The sequence below is a fragment of the Mustela erminea genome, chromosome 13 (assembly GCF_009829155.1).
Source record: "Mustela erminea isolate mMusErm1 chromosome 13, mMusErm1.Pri, whole genome shotgun sequence".
NCBI lineage: Eukaryota > Metazoa > Chordata > Mammalia > Carnivora > Mustelidae > Mustela > Mustela erminea.
The window spans coordinates 73,555,815-73,571,088 of NC_045626.1; the positions used below are offsets into that span (position 1 = coordinate 73,555,815).

Genomic DNA, 15,274 nt, shown 5'->3' on the forward strand with positions numbered 1-15,274 from the left:
AAAGGAAAGGTGATCCCCAAAGTCAGGGACAGCTTGACACAGTTTTTCATGATGCATGCTAGATCTGAGGGGCCCCAGGAGAACCTCAAGGCTTTCCCTCTCACCCCCTAAATGTCCAGTCCTAACACAGAGGCCAGCCCTCCAGTGACTTCCCCTCTCTCAAAGAACAAACTCCCAAGTCTTTATAGAGGCTCAGGTGGCCCCCACAACCATCTGCCCAAGTGCCTCTGCCTCTTGCTCCTCCCCAGCAGTGACATTGACCTCTTGCAGGCACTTCTACACAGGTTCCCACCTCAGGGCCTTTGCACATTCTGTTCCCTCGGCTCCAGATGCTTTTCCTTCCACATGGTAAGTCTTTGCTCAGAGTCATCCTGACACTGATACTGCCTTCACTGCTTAAATGAAGGCATAACTTCCATCCCTCCCACCGCACCCCTACCCTCCCCCAGGACTGCACATCATTTTATCCTGTTCTCCCCCCCACCCCACCCTGCCACTGCAATTTATGGCTAATTACCAGTGTCCATCATGCTGTAGATTTTTTGTTGTTGTTTAGTTTCTGATTCACCCTGCAGAACATGGCCCTATGAAGACCAGAATTTCCAACTGTTATGTCCTCTTACGTGGGTCCAGTGCCTAGGACAGTGCCTGGCACATACTTAGCTCTCAGCAAATGTTTTTTGAATGAATGTAGGAACTCAGGAACAGGTAATGATGAGGAGTGTGGCTGAGAAGGGGCAGAGGAGGACTTTGGCAGCAAGACTGTGATGTGGATTTCTGACATCCTCCTGTGCTATCTGTATCCATGGTGGGGGGAGGGGTGGCACAGGGGGCAGCCGCATGTTACCATGGCCCAAGTATGTGTCCTGCCACCACCACTACCCTGGGGGAACCCAGGAAATTCTCCAAGCCTCATTTTTCTCAGCCTTAAAACAAGAGGAGAACACCTATAACTGAGCATGTTCTTAATCACCAGTAATTGCCCTCGATCATATTTTTCATTTTTATTTGACTCATGGCTCAAGGCTGGCCTGGAGAGCCCAGCCCAGGATAATTCTCAAGCATTGAGGGAGAAGCTACTACATGCCTAGCAATGAGATAGATCGTTACACCCAATTGCCCCCAGTTCCCCCTTCAATTCCTTCTGGAACTAGAATTTATTTATTTTAAAAGTCATTATCATTTTCATTCCCACAACAGCACCGTGTGGTTGGCATCCTCCCATAGAGCAAACAGTGACGCAGAGAGGTAAAGGCGCTTGCCCAGGGTCACCCAGCAAAAAGATCAAGCTGAGTCCCTCCCCCTCCCCAAGACGTCCCATGCCTCCCACCCACACTCTGCTCCCATTTCAGCCCCAGGCTGGTGGTAAGAATCAAGGGCCAATCTGGGGCCACTAGGTTGGGGCTTGGAGGTCCCCTAGGTTGGGAACCTACCTAGGTTGGGTAATCCCAGGAAGTTGGTTTAAGAAGGTACCTCCTCAGGTAGCTGGGGGTATGCTCTATTTGGTCAGTATCTGTTGGGTGTTAGTCACAGCACTGGGTCTGTTGTAGTTTGAGGAGCAAGGGGGTTCAAGGTCACACAGAAAGGAGTGGGATGACCTTGTTGACTAAACTGCTCCTTCTGCTCGACCCTGAGATCTCAGCCCTTAGACCCTGGAAGGGAGGCAACAAAAGCTAGACCACTGATGACAGGCCCCCATGAAGATCTGCGCACGGCTCTGTGCTGAGAACGTGAGTGCTCATGTCACGACTCCCACAAGGCACCCTGTTCTGAGGTGGGTTCTGTGAGTGACCCCATATCAGAGGGAGGGCAAGTGCCTTGCTTCCAGCCAGTAGGGGCGGGCCAGGGCGGGGGCAGAGGAAGGTGCCCCAAGCTGGCTATCATCCATTCACCCCTTCAGACCCATCCTCCACCCCTTCTACCTACTGGCTTCCAGGTGGGCCCAAGTTCATGGGAATCACCCAGTGGCAGAGATCAGAGGGCACCTGCGCTCTCGGCTCTCAGCTCTCCCTGCTGGGTGCCCACAGGCTGGCTGCCTCCCTCCCTCGAAGGTGCCCTCCCAAAGTCCCCTCTCCTGTCCTGGCCTGGTGGATCTTCCCCACCCAATCACCTACCCCCAGCCCTCTTCAGTCCAGAAGAAAGCTCCTCCTATTGCTGGTCCAGCATGCTGTGCTCGGGGGAGGTCCGCAAAGTTTCCCATAAAGGGCCAGATAGGAAGCTGGTCAAGCACTGAGGTCACAGGGTCTCCCTTGCAACTACTCAGCTCTGCCTTTGCACCCCAGAAGCAGTCCTGGGTGATATGTAAAAGAAGGGGTGTGGCCATTTCAATGCAACTTCATTTTTTAAACCAGGCAGAAAGCTGGATTTGGTCCTGGCCAAATCGGGTAGGAGGAGGTCAAAGTTCCAACATTCATACCACAAGCTTTCTGAGGACCCCCACAGGCTCTCTTTCCTCATCCCTTCTTCCGAGGCAGCCAGGTCTGGGGCCATTCCCCGGATGGAAGGGCCCTGAGTCTATGCAGGTTGCTGGGGAAGGGAAGAGTGGAGGCTTGGTTCTTCTATTTGGGCTTCCTAACATTCTGCTTCCTTCTTTAGCCTGCTCTGTGCTTCGGGGTGCTGACCACTAGGGTTGTAGACCCCAGGGCTCCCTGGCTCTCTGGCCTCCTGCTGAATTTGGTCAACGGAAGGCTCTGGAAGGAGACCTGCATATGGGAGGGACTAGAGGTAGAGTCTTTATTGCCCTACCTGTCCTGCTTCCTCCATCTCCGGCCCCAGTTTTGGCAAAGGCTATGTTTCTCGATCTACAGCCATAAGCCCCTTGGAGCGGTCCCTCTTCAAGGACAGACTGCCATTAGCCCCCAGGTTCCTCTATTAACCATCTCTGCCTTGCAACCAGCCCAATGCTAGTAACCCACCACTGCTTGTCCCCTGCGTTATTGGTTTCCTTAACCCTGCACACACCTCTTGGAAGAGTTTCTTCATTAAAAAGTCTCTCCACATTACCAGCTGGGTATGCTGTCATCGTGGGACCCTAGCCAATATAGCCAGGGGGCAAGTAGGTTTCAACTCATGCATTAATTCTGACAGATGGTTAGTTGCCTCCTGGGGTGTTATATGGGAAGGACTCTGAGCTTTTATCTGGGCTCAGTGGAAGAGAATGCTCTGATTGATTATTAATGTCTGTCCCAGGCATGGAAGGAGGGAATGAGACACCATTGCTACCTATTTGCCAGATGTTGGCTTAAGGGACAAAGTGACTCTCTTGATTCATGCATGATGCAGCCAAGCTCATCCAGACCTAGAGTTTGATGGTCACAGAGCCACGCAGTAATGAAAAGAGACTTTGCCCAACACAGAGACACCCTCCCCTCATCAGAGCAAGGGAAACCCACATCTAGCAAGTAGCCCATTATCCTAGAAGATGAGAAGAGAGGGTAGGGGAGGTGATGAATTAGAAAAAAGGGAGGTTAGCAGTAGGAAATAGAGAGAGTGAAGAAGAAGGGATGGAGGGAGGGAAGAGCAAGGGAGGCATTGATGGAGAAGACAGGGAAGCAGGTAAAGGGCTCAGCCCCACAAGACCACCCTCCACTTTGGACACCAGTCTTGAACCCAAGTTGTCACCTGTGTTTCTGACCATCTCTGGCTATAAATCAGAAGTACCCATGACCCCCATCTTGTTTCTGATACATTTGCCAGAACAACTCGAACTCAGAGAAATTTTTGCTCCCCAAATCACCCATTTATTATGAAGGGATAGAAGTCAGGATGGAAGAGATACTCAGGGCAGGGGATGGGGAAAGGGTGGGGGGCCCCAGGCCTGATCCAGGGTCACAAATCTCCCGAAATTTCCATATGTTCATCAACCAAGAGTTCTCCGAACACTATTCTTTTGGGATTTTATGGAGACTTTGTTACATAGGTACGATGGATAAAATCATGGGCCATTGGTGATTGAACTCAGTCTCTCACCCCTCTCCTGCCTCAGAGATCAGGGGTAGGTTCCTCTAATCCCATGGTTGTCTCCATCGGCCATCAGCTCCCATCCTTAGGTGGTTTTCAAAAATCATGGTGTTAGCATTAACAAAAGCCACATTTATCACTCTCAAGACTTAAGGCATTCCAATAGTTTCAGAGCTGTGAGCTCTGAACTATGAAGAAAAACCAAATATTTATAAGAAATATGTTTTGGTCATCTGAATATGGCACCCAGGTCCATTAAATTCTGCAAAAGCTCTGCACCTCAGGGGCTGACAAGCCAGCACCCACCCGCCCCTTTACCCCTTGCCTCGACCCACAAATCAAGCAGTGAGTGTTTCTTGGAGACATGAACAGAGAAAATTCTGGGTCCCTCCAACACATCACCACTCCCCTCTCCATATCTATGGTTGTCCCACTGACCTAGGCAGGCCCCATGCCCTTGCCAGCCACCATATAGCCTGATGAGATGCTGGACCTTACAGACCAGCCTCCTGACCTCATGCAGGGACAGCCAACAATGTCTCTCCTTCATGCCAGCACCAGCTGATCTGCAGTTGGGCACTGCCTAGAGTGTTACATTGAAAATGATCCTGTACTAGCAGAAAGGCATGTGGCGATCAACTAGTAATGCCTGCCATGAGCACAGAAACGGCTAGGGTTGGTAGGTCTGCCAAGTATTTGCCATTTGCCGTCTGGTGTTCTGCTGGCTGCAGTGAAGCAAGAAGCTGGTCACACTTCTGCTGGGGGAGTGGGGGGATCCCCTGACTGCTTGTAGGGTCCAGTGCCCCATTGATGGGCTATCTTCCTACCCATACTATGTTGCCCCCTGGAGCTAGGCTGTCAAATAAAGCAGTCCCTAGCCACACGTGATTTAAATGACTGAAATAATTGAAAAGGAACTCCAAGGAAAACATCACCTTCCAGGTCACACTGGCCATATTTCAAATGCTCAATAGCCACAGTTGGCTAGCAGCTACCATAGTGGACAGGAAAGGTACAGAATATTTCTATCCTTGCAGAAGCTTTATTGGATCACACTAGATTAGATCAGTGGTTTTCAGTAGGTGTGATTGTACTCATCAGTGGACGTTTGCAATGCCTGAAGACATTTTTGGATGTCACAGCTAGAGTGTGTGTGTGTGGGGGGGGGGGTTGCTAGGGGTATCCACCAGGGAGAGGCCAGGCATGCTTCCAACATCCTACAGGATAGCCTTCCCACCCCGCACCACATACAACGAAGAATCATCCAGACCCAAATGTCAATAGTGGGTTGGTTGAGACACCCTTCTCTAAAAAGTCCTTATCGAGCAAAGAGAAGCATTCAGGGTTTGGAAACAAGGGCAAAACAATCTTGGTTTGAATAATAAATAGCAAAGAATGATAATAGAAAAAAAAGAGAGAGAGCTGACCCACCATTGACAAAAGAGAAGAAATTCCTGGATCCATCACCACTTAGTAGCTCTGTGTCCTTGGGCAGTCACAAAACCTCTCTGATTCTCAATTTCCTCAGAAAACTGACACTGCAGTAGCCCCTTCCAAAATATTATCAGTGGATCCAGTGAGGTCATGAGTGTGAATGGGCTTTGTTACCTGTCCGTGTGAAACAGTATGGCGCAATTTACTAGCAAAGCTCCCGTTGTTTATTATAGTAGACTGAAGATACAGTCTCCTGCGGAACAGCAGAGTCCCAGTTTCATTTCATTCTGCACGACATTGGGGGCACTTAAACCTCGAAATCCCACTTCTTGATCTGTAAAATGGAACTGATAACTCATGCACAAACTCACAGGGATATCCAGCACCAATGAGACATTTAATCCCATTGAGCAAGTGCGTCTCTCTCTCTCTCTCTCTCTCGCTCTTGCTCTCTCGGCTCAACAGCTAATCCTGTTGCCCTTCATGAAATTGAAACTCAAGCCCCAGCTGGTACCCACGAAACAGCTGAAAATGCATTCAGTCTTTTATGGGCCAAGAAAAATTCCCTTGGGACCCCAGTCCTTGAAATTCCTGTTTCCCTGAGCGTGGGTATTGGCCAGGTATTTGGTGAACCCACACTGCAAATTGTGGAGGATCCTTTCTTCATTGCCAGAGACTGTAGTTCTTAAAGGGAATGAAGCATTTGGGAGAGGCTCAGTGCAAAGCAGGGCAGGAAAGGAAAATCACAGAGCTGGGGGAGTCCTGTCCAGGAGGAGGTGATTCAGATGAAGCTGATGGTGCCCTTGGATTCTTCAGACTGACTGATGGGTCTGTGTGTGTGTGTGTGTGTGTGTGTGTGAGAGAGAGAGAGAGAGAGAGAGAGAGAAAAACAGACAGACAGATATCTGCCTTGATAGTAATACAATGCCCACCATCCTGTGAGCTCTTATCCCAAAGACATTGTTTGGTGAATAAAGGTCATATTTGTTGGCCTCTGTTGACTTAAGACATACGATTTAATCCTTTCCTTTGAGGTTTGGATGATACTGAGGGAGAAGGCTTTGGGGGCAGAGGTAATAGGGAAAATAGGGCTATTAGCCCTAAAATGAGGAGCCCTAGGCTGGTCCCCAGTGCCAGTCTTGAGGGCAGGGACTGGCTGTTCTAAAGCCACTGCTGACACTGCAAATCTGTGTGTCCTTGAGCAAGTTGCTTCCCCTCTCTGTGCCACAGACCGGATTGGGTCTGACAGCACCCAGGGCCCCCCCCTCCTTGTCTCAAGCTCTCTTTGTCCCTTTCTCAAACCATTCCATTTCACACAGTTTCACACGGTACAAGGGTACCACGAAGAGACACGGAGGAACTGTAAACACATGTCATTAAGTGAAAGCAGGCAATCTGTAAAGGCCCCACTGCCGTCTGATTTCAAGTATACGACATTCTGGAAGAAAGCACCACTATGATGAGAGTAAAAAGATCCGTGGTTGCCCGGGGTTGGGAGGGGTGGGGATGAGCAGACAGAGCGTGGAGGACAGGGAAGGCCCTCCGTATGCTACGGCAATGATGGGTCCACTTTGCCATTTGTCCAAACCCCTAGAATGTCCGCCACCAAGAATGAGCCCCGATGTCAACTACGGACTCCGGGTGACGATGGTGTGTCCCTGAAGGCTCACCCGTTGGGTCAGTTGTCCCACTCGGGCGCGGAATGCGGAGAGCGGGGAGGGGTCCGTGTGTGGGGACACGGGGCTTATGGGAAATCTCTGTACCTGCCCCCAGTTTTGCTGTGGACCTGAAATGGCTCTAGAAAATAAAGTTTATTAATGAAAAATATTAGCAGGAATTATAATCTCATGGCACGTTAACGAACTGGAATTAAAAATGTAAACGTAAAAGAAAACCAAGCAAGGCCATACACCACAGCGACCAACCACCTGCTTAAAAGGCACCACTCACAGGCACCTGGGCGGCACAGTGGGTGAAGCGTCCTGCTCTTGGTTTCAGCCCAGGTTGTGCGTGATCTCAGGGTCATGAGATAGAGCCCTCCGTCGGGCTCTGTGCTCAGTGTGGCATCTGCTTGGGATTCTTTCTCCCTCTCCCTTTGGGCCTCCTGCTCATGCCTTCCCTGCCTCCCACTCCATTTTCTAAAATAAATAAATAAACATTTTTTTTTTTTTAAAGAGAGAGACAAAATGACCATTCAGACAGTTGTTTCTAACTACCAAGTAAGCCAGGCCCCACTGAAGGGCTATCTCATCGTGGCCCAGTAGAAACAACCAGAGTTCTCGTTCTCTGGCCGCGCCAGGAAGTCTCTTCGCTTTGTGGCCTTCTGTTCTCATCCTGAAATGCCACCAGAAGGGCTCAGTCTTTCTCCCCTGGGTCCCACCGGCCTTCATATATTTTGCAAGAATGAGGACTGGGCAGCCCCCTCTAGGTTTTCTCAGCTCACGCCTGAGGAAAGGCGGGTCTCTGGCTTCAGTGGGCCCCAGAGCCTGCTATGAGGTATGAAATCTGTGGGTTTCTGGGCTCCTGCCCCCAAGATTGTTCCATAGGTCTCAGGAGAGCTGGGGAGTCTGCGCTTTGGAAGGCCCCAAGCGAAGGCTGACTGCCCACACTTGGAGAAATGCTGCCCCAGAAGTTGGGTCCCGGAAGATGGCTCTGTGATAGGGCCACCCAACACCCTCAGGTTTGGAAGGGGACACCAAAGCTGGGGAGTGACTTGTCTGAGGTCACCGACTCAGCAGAGCCCAAGCTGGGTGATTCAAGGTGACCAGGCCTGTGTGCAGGTGGCCCCAAAGACTTACTCACTGGGGACAGGCAGCCCCTCAGAAGTCAGGAGACTGCCTTTGCTCTTCCTCCTTCTCTCCCCACCCCCAGGCCTCCTCTTTCTGACATATTCGAGAACTCATTCATAGCCTACTGGACCCAGGTCTTCCCCAAATCCACCCTGGACCTATCATGCAGAGACGGGAGAACACAGCTCGGGTCAGCAGCAAAAACAAGATGCAAGAAACTACCACCATGTTGGACACAGGAAGCTCGCGTGGGCCCCTCTGTTAGCTGGGTTCTTAAAAAGGGTAGGCATCTTCCGGCCGGCCACAAAGAAAAAGGAACAACCCACATTTCCAGACCCTGTGGGATGGGAACCCAGGCCTCTGCCAGCTCAGGGCTAGACTGGACTTTATTCCCCCAGCCTCCTCTAGCAGAAACCCTGCACCAAGGCTCCGAGGCTCCGAGGCCCGGAGGTCCCGGCCCCACAGGGCAAGCCAGATAAAGCAGGTCCTGGGACTGACTGAGGATCAAGTCAGTGCCGCCTGAAACCCAAGCTTTGTCTTCCAACCAGCGCGTCCCTCCCCCACCATGCACATGCTTATTGAAAATAAAAGGCCACCACCACGAAGGCTTGTCCTTGCCAGGGTGGGAAACTTGGCCCCAGGAGAGTCGGCTGCCTGACCATAAACTGACAACCTGTGAGGCAGAAACCACTGGTAGGGGAGGGAAAAGTAGGAACTGTGAACGTGGCGGGGTTGAGATTATACCCCGGAGGGTATCCAGGACTCTAAGCATAGTTTTTAAAAATGATTAGCAGATGACTGGGGTCCGACAGGCAAGGGGGAGCCTCAGAAGTGTCTGCTCACCCCAGCATTTTGTTCTAAAAAAATCCTGCCACTTAAGACTCCTTGTTTTCTAAGCAGGCCTTACGGGCCGTCGGAGGCTGTCCAGCCAGAGCGGCCCCAAGACGGCAGACCGCAGGTCCCAACACGTGCCGCCCCAGTCCCCCAAAAGCACATTCTGGAAAATTATGCCCGTCAGCTCCCAAGGTGCCCCTTGTAAAAACTCGTCCCACTGTACCTTCTCCGTGCAAGGCCACGGGTCACGGGAAACACAGCGGCCTGAGAGCTCTCCCCTGGGGGCAGCGCAGAGACCCCACCAAGCCTGGACAGCGGGGGCGAAGGAGAAATGTCAGGAGCACCCTCACACACATCCCCTTCCCTGTCTGCTCCTCCCCGTCCTCCCCACACCCTCCCTCTGCACCAATGTGACGGCAGCAGCTGAGCCGACAAGTCATTTCTAAAATTAGCCGGTGAGCCCCAGGTCTGGCCAGGAGACGACAGCCTGGGGTGGCCGCAGACCAGGCATCGGACAGCATGGACATATTTGGTGGCACGGAGCAGGGGAGGGGACAGCACATTCTCACCCGTCATCCCTGTCCCCAACAGGCTGCATACTCCCGGCTCTGACCCACACTGATAACTGGAGGCCGTGGGGGTTAGGGGGAGGAGGGGAGCATGGCTCTGCCTTCCAGCTGGACTCGGGGGAAAAAAATAACTTGAGCCAGTTCTGGTGTCTCTTGGTAAACAATCAATGCGTGAAAACATGTGTCACCCGCCAGATACCCCTACGGGCTTTATACTGACTTCATTCACTATTCCTGACAACCCTGCTCAAGGTAAGGGTTTCCCCACTCTCGTTTGACCCATAGGGCACGGACTGAGGCACAGACATGTCAACCAACTGGCCCAAAGCCGTGGGAAATCGGGATTCGAACCCAGGCAGTGCTGGCTCCAGAGAGCACAATCGTAAATGCTGCGGCAAACAGGACACTATAAAAAGCACCGTACCGTGTCTGCTGCCCAGGAGAAAAGTAAGGACGTCGATAGGTTAAGAACATCACATCCACACAGTTAGCAAGGAACTCCGATCTAGATCTTTCTGATTCCTAAAGCCAGGGTCATTCCATGCAAACAAGGCATGCTGCTTCTCTTTAGAAACATTTTAACCAGAAGAACACGTTGTTACTTTTCCATCTCTCCTACTGATACAGCAAGATACTCTCAAGGTACTTCCTTCCTTCTGGGAACTAAGATTCAGCATTTTATTGGAAGTTCGTGGAAACAGTTTCCTTTGGATAATGAAATGTGAACCCACCTCCTGTCCTGTTAATCTTGTGTATCTTTCCATGGTGCTGGGTCCTATGCGGTGGGGTGGACGCGTAGAAACGACTCCAAGTCTCCGTCAGACTCCATTAGCAACGCTGTTTACGTTGACTTGAAGGGCACTGTGTCCTGAGGGCCCCTGGCATGTCCGCTTATTACCCTGGGAAATGTGGTGCTGAAAAATGCACCCGAAAGACCAAGTATCACTCTGCCCATGCTGTGATTTAGGGCAGGTCTTGTAAGCGTCATTTTGTTCCCCGGCTGAGCATTTGCCTGCTGGTCTCCAGGCTTTGCTCCCCAGGGGGCAGGACAGGATAAAAAAGTGAAGGCCCTTTTACCAAGGCCCCCCACGGAAATTGGCCCCATTTGGCATGGACAGTCCAGGTGGAGGCGGGTCCATGGGGACATGGACTGAGGAACCATGGGCATGTGCACCTGTCCCGGGGTGGTCAATTTCTCCCCTGGAGACCTGGCCTCGTCTTTAGCTGGCCAGTTCTGGATCCACAAAATGGCCAAGCAATGGATTGTAATTTTTTTTTTTTAAGATTTTATCTCTTTGAGAGAGAGAGAGCATGAACACAAGCAGGGGTAGGGGTAAGGCAGAGGGAAAGGGGGAAGCAGGCTGAGTGGGGAGCCTGGCTCGGGACTCAATCCCAGGATCGTGACCTGAGCCAAATGCAGAGGCTTAAACCACGGAGCCACCCAGGCATCCCTGGCTTGTGATATTTTATTGGGGCAACTTAACTTAAGCCTCCTGATTATCCTTAACTTCTTTTTTGGGTAGGACCCTTATTGGTGGCCCTTTTCTTTTGTCCCTGGAGATACAACATTCTAGTCATTATCTACAGACAGCCTGCGACTCAGGGACCCCCAGTGCACCGCACCTCACTGCACACTAGGTGACTGCTTCTGCCTATCTCCTGAGGGCTGAGTGCCATACCCTGGCCTCTCCCATTTGGGGCTCCTATCATCCCCACTGTTTTCAGAAAACCATGTGTAGGTTTGTGTGTGTGTGTGTGGTGTGTCCTGATAAACTGGAGAACAGTCCCGTGCATCCGAGTGTCATGGAGCAATCATGAGACTCCCCCACCATGACTGTCGCAGGGCCTGTGTTGTGTGTCATTGTCCCCACAGAGATGAAAGGGACAGTCTCTCTCTGTCTGTATCCTTAAGTGGCTGGTACACAGTTACGCGCCCCATAAACATGTATGAAATAAATAACCAAATGTATGGAAACTGGACCAGAGCAGATGTCCCAGGACCTGGCCCCACATCGTGCGTTCTCTAGATGTCTGTCTGTCTGTCTGACATCTCCCACCTGTCTGTGGTCTCCTATTCATCCCGGTCACCCAGCACCAGGCCAGGCCCTGAGCAGGGGCTCATGGAATCTCTAGTGGACAAAGCAACTGGTGAACAGAAGACTACAGCCCAGACTGTGGAGGTGGGAGAGATCCCTGTAGAGAGACGCCCGAAGCCCACCTCCTGACCAGAGTCTGGAGCTGGTGTGTCTACACAGAGCTCTGGATGTCAGGGAAGGACACAGTCTTTGGAGCAAGGGAGCAAGGCCCAATCCTAATTTCGAAGAAATGTCCTCACCTCAGGGTTCCCTTCTATGAAATGGGGATCCTGATGCCACTGTCTGGTCCAGTCCTTCACGGCCCATGGTAGGTGCTCAGCGAGTGTTTGCTGAATGACTGAATGACCTAACGTAGATCTGTAAAAGCTTTCCCCAGCTCTGCACTACCTGCAGAGGAGAGCCAACTTTGACCTTCTTAGTGATGCTGGTGTCCTCTCACAGGATGGCCTCGTGGTGTCCTGCTGGTCCCCCAGCATGTTTTCCTCTCCTCGCATTCTCCATGCTCAGGAGAGCCAGGCTCGGTGTGTCCTGGCCACCATTCCACAGCCCAGGAGAGTAGTCCGGAATGCATACACTCTCCCATATCTGGCCTGGTTGACCCCTCTGCTTTTTAGTATCTTTCCCCAAAGCATCCATCAAGCTTAGCCTAGCCACCCAGTCCCACTGTCCAGGATTTACTTTCTCCTTCACTTTTCTCAAACGCTTTGCTGCCCTAAATAAAGAAGTAGACAGAAGCGAGCTCAAAATGGGAAAGTTTATTCAAGGATAGAAGAGGGATTGCAACTCAGGACAAGCAAATGGCAGCAAGCTGCGGGCGAGTAGGGTCTGGGGTTTGGGGTGGGTTCCATGGACAGGCAGGGAACGTAAAGAAGGGACAGTTCAATGAGGGTCTGTTACAATCAATGACAAAAAGAAGGCTGGCTCTGAAAACTCGCCGAGCAGATGGAACTCATCCAGCCACACACACAGAGGTCCATTCAGCCCGCTTGGCGAGACCAACCTGACCTGCATCACCTCGGTTCACGCCTCTGGCAAAATTTCCCACAGTGGACAGGGGACAGCTTCCAACCAACAGCTTATCATCCAAGGAGACTGTAACACAATCAGTCTTCCGTAAATCGGGAAAACCAATCTCTTAGCCTTGAAGTTGTAACTTCCCTCGGGCACAGGCATGGGGCTCCTTTTCCCTACTGCACTTCTGTCTTAGACTGTGATTTTTTTCCCAGCTCCATGGGACAAAGCAGCCAGTGCATTTCCTTTCACCAGCATACCATCCCCACTCATCTCTGCTGCAAATGTGAATGCTGGGAGCACCCCTCTCTTTGATCTAGGGCTTTCTGTGTTGCACCTATTACCGCCAATTCCTGGCTGTGGCCATGGCCAGCTGGCCAGTGGGTGATCCAGCCTCCAGACCCCCCATCACCTCCAGCTAACTCCTATGGCACCTGGGCCCCACAATGCAGGCTGGTTTCCCCAGGGGAAGTGGACTCTGAAATAGAGTGTAACGACAGAACACTATTAAGGAGTTCTCTTGGTATCTGTGTCTATGGAAGGATGGGGAAGGAATCAGGATCGAACAGAGGGAAATGTATAGCTGTGACAAGGGCCCCCAAACAGCCTGCGGCAACCCCACTATGACCTCAACAGCTGGTTTGTTCCTAAATTGGGACCACGATGGCCAGGCATTGGTACTTCTGCGTGGATCAGTCACTGGATGTGGGCACCCTGGCAAGGGTGTGGTGTCAGGCTCAGTAGCTAAGGCACCCTCGAAGGGGATGATGACTGCAGCCCTAGCACAGACAGGAAGTCCTTCAGTGAAGGAGGATCTGGACAGCACAGGACACTGTCCGCGGGAGTCTCCCTGGCCAAGGTCCTCCATGACATATTTGGCAAGGTGGAATGACTCAGGACCACATTCAGTGCCGTGGCTGCTGGTGGACACAAGTCTCCCGTGCTCACCCTGCAGTCACTGGCCAAAGCCGTGGGCAAAGTTGACCCTGAGAGGAGTGGGAAGTTCACGGGCATGGAGTTTCACACCCCCATCCCCACTGCACCTCATGGGTCTGATCTGCTGTCTAAAAAAATCTGTTCCATACTTCGACATCAAGGATGAAATGAAGCAGGTGTCAGGAGAAGCCCCAGGGGCCACACAAAGAACCAGTCCCCCTCTTGCACTTTTTAAAAGATTTATTTTATTTGAGAGAAAGAGAGAGAGGAAGGGAGAGACTGTGAGTGGGCAAGGAGCAGAGGGGGAGAAAGAATCTCAGGCAGACCCCACACTCAGCACTGAGCCTGAGGCAGGGCTTGACCCCACGACCCTAAGATCACGACCTGAGCTGAAATCAAGAGTTGGACATTTAACTGACGAAACCACCCAGGTGCTCCCCTTTGCCCCACCACCCTGGGAATTTTAACACCTGCTCCTCCACCTTCAGGGCTGGCATTACCTCCAATACCCCTGTGTCAAGCTCATGACCTGGCATGACAATGAAATTGGCCACAACAGCTGCACAGCAGACCTCACGGTCCACACAGCCTCCCAAGAGTGAAGAGCCCTGGCCACGAACTCTGGCAGCAACTTTTCACCTTTACAGAGTCCCTGCCCCAATACTGTCCCCAACACATGGAGAATTTCCCATCGTTTGCACCAGGGGTTCGAAACTGGGGGTGGTCCCTCAAGGGACGTTTGGCAACATCTGGTGACATTTTGGGTTGTTCAGACTGGCTGGTGGGGGTTATGCACTGGCCTCTGCCAGGGAGAGGCTGAGAAGGCTGACCAACATCCCACAGGGCACAGGAGGGCCCCCAAGAGAAGGACAATCCCCAAATGTGCTGAGGCCAACAAACTTCTGTGGAGTTCCCAGCCCAGGTCCCCGGAGAAGGGGAGGCCCTTAGGCTCCTGTCCTCTTGTCCTCGTCCGTCATGCTGCCATGAATGCATGCCACGTGCGTCAGGGCAGGACTGGGACGTATTGGGACGAGGGCTGGGAATGCAAGGTTGAGAGGGGAGGGTAGCAGTCATCCGTGAGGCAATGTGGAAGAAACCTTGGGATGTGGCAAGCAAGTGCTGCCCATGTTCCTCCCATTTAACCTTCGTTAGAAACCTGGAGGATATTTTGGCTCATCTCAACCAACTCTTGTAAAACAGAGGTGAGAAAATGGCAGAGCAACCAGGCTGCCCAGAGAGGTCGGCTGGGAGTGGGGTGGCCAGCACTTCCAGGCCCGGAGGAGGAACAGGCTTCCAGCAGCTCTGGGGCACGGCTCTCAGTTATGGGGTTCATCAGGCCCTGGGCTCCCCACTGCCTATGGAGCTGCCCACCCGCTCTGGAGCCCGGCCTCCTGTCAACTACTCTGTTAAACGATTTTTGAGTTGGCAAACCCAAGTGCATTCTGGGGAAAAAATAGCTCCGGGAGTCAATCCTGCCTTCCTTCTTTTCTGAACCAGCACCCCATGGGAGATGCTTTGAGCTCTAGGGCAGGTACAAGCTGGCCTGCCCCTGACCTGAGGACCCCCAAGCGGGCAGGTCTGCCCAGGCCGCTGGGGTCCTGGGGCCACCGCCTCCTGGGATTTTAGGTTTAAACTGACATATACC

The 15,274-nt window shown here is 52.1% G+C and overlaps 1 protein-coding gene across 1 annotated transcript in view; it reads right to left on the reverse strand.

Moving 5' to 3' along the window:
* MYO18B (myosin XVIIIB) overlaps positions 1-9,415 on the reverse strand; it is a 255,291-nt gene extending 245,876 nt beyond the window's left edge. Inside the window, exon 1 of the mRNA XM_032310793.1 lies at positions 9,241-9,415. The gene's annotated coding sequence lies outside the window, so the exon portion shown is untranslated. The remainder of the gene's footprint in view (positions 1-9,240) is intronic.
* Between the last annotated feature and the right edge of the window lie 5,859 nt (positions 9,416-15,274).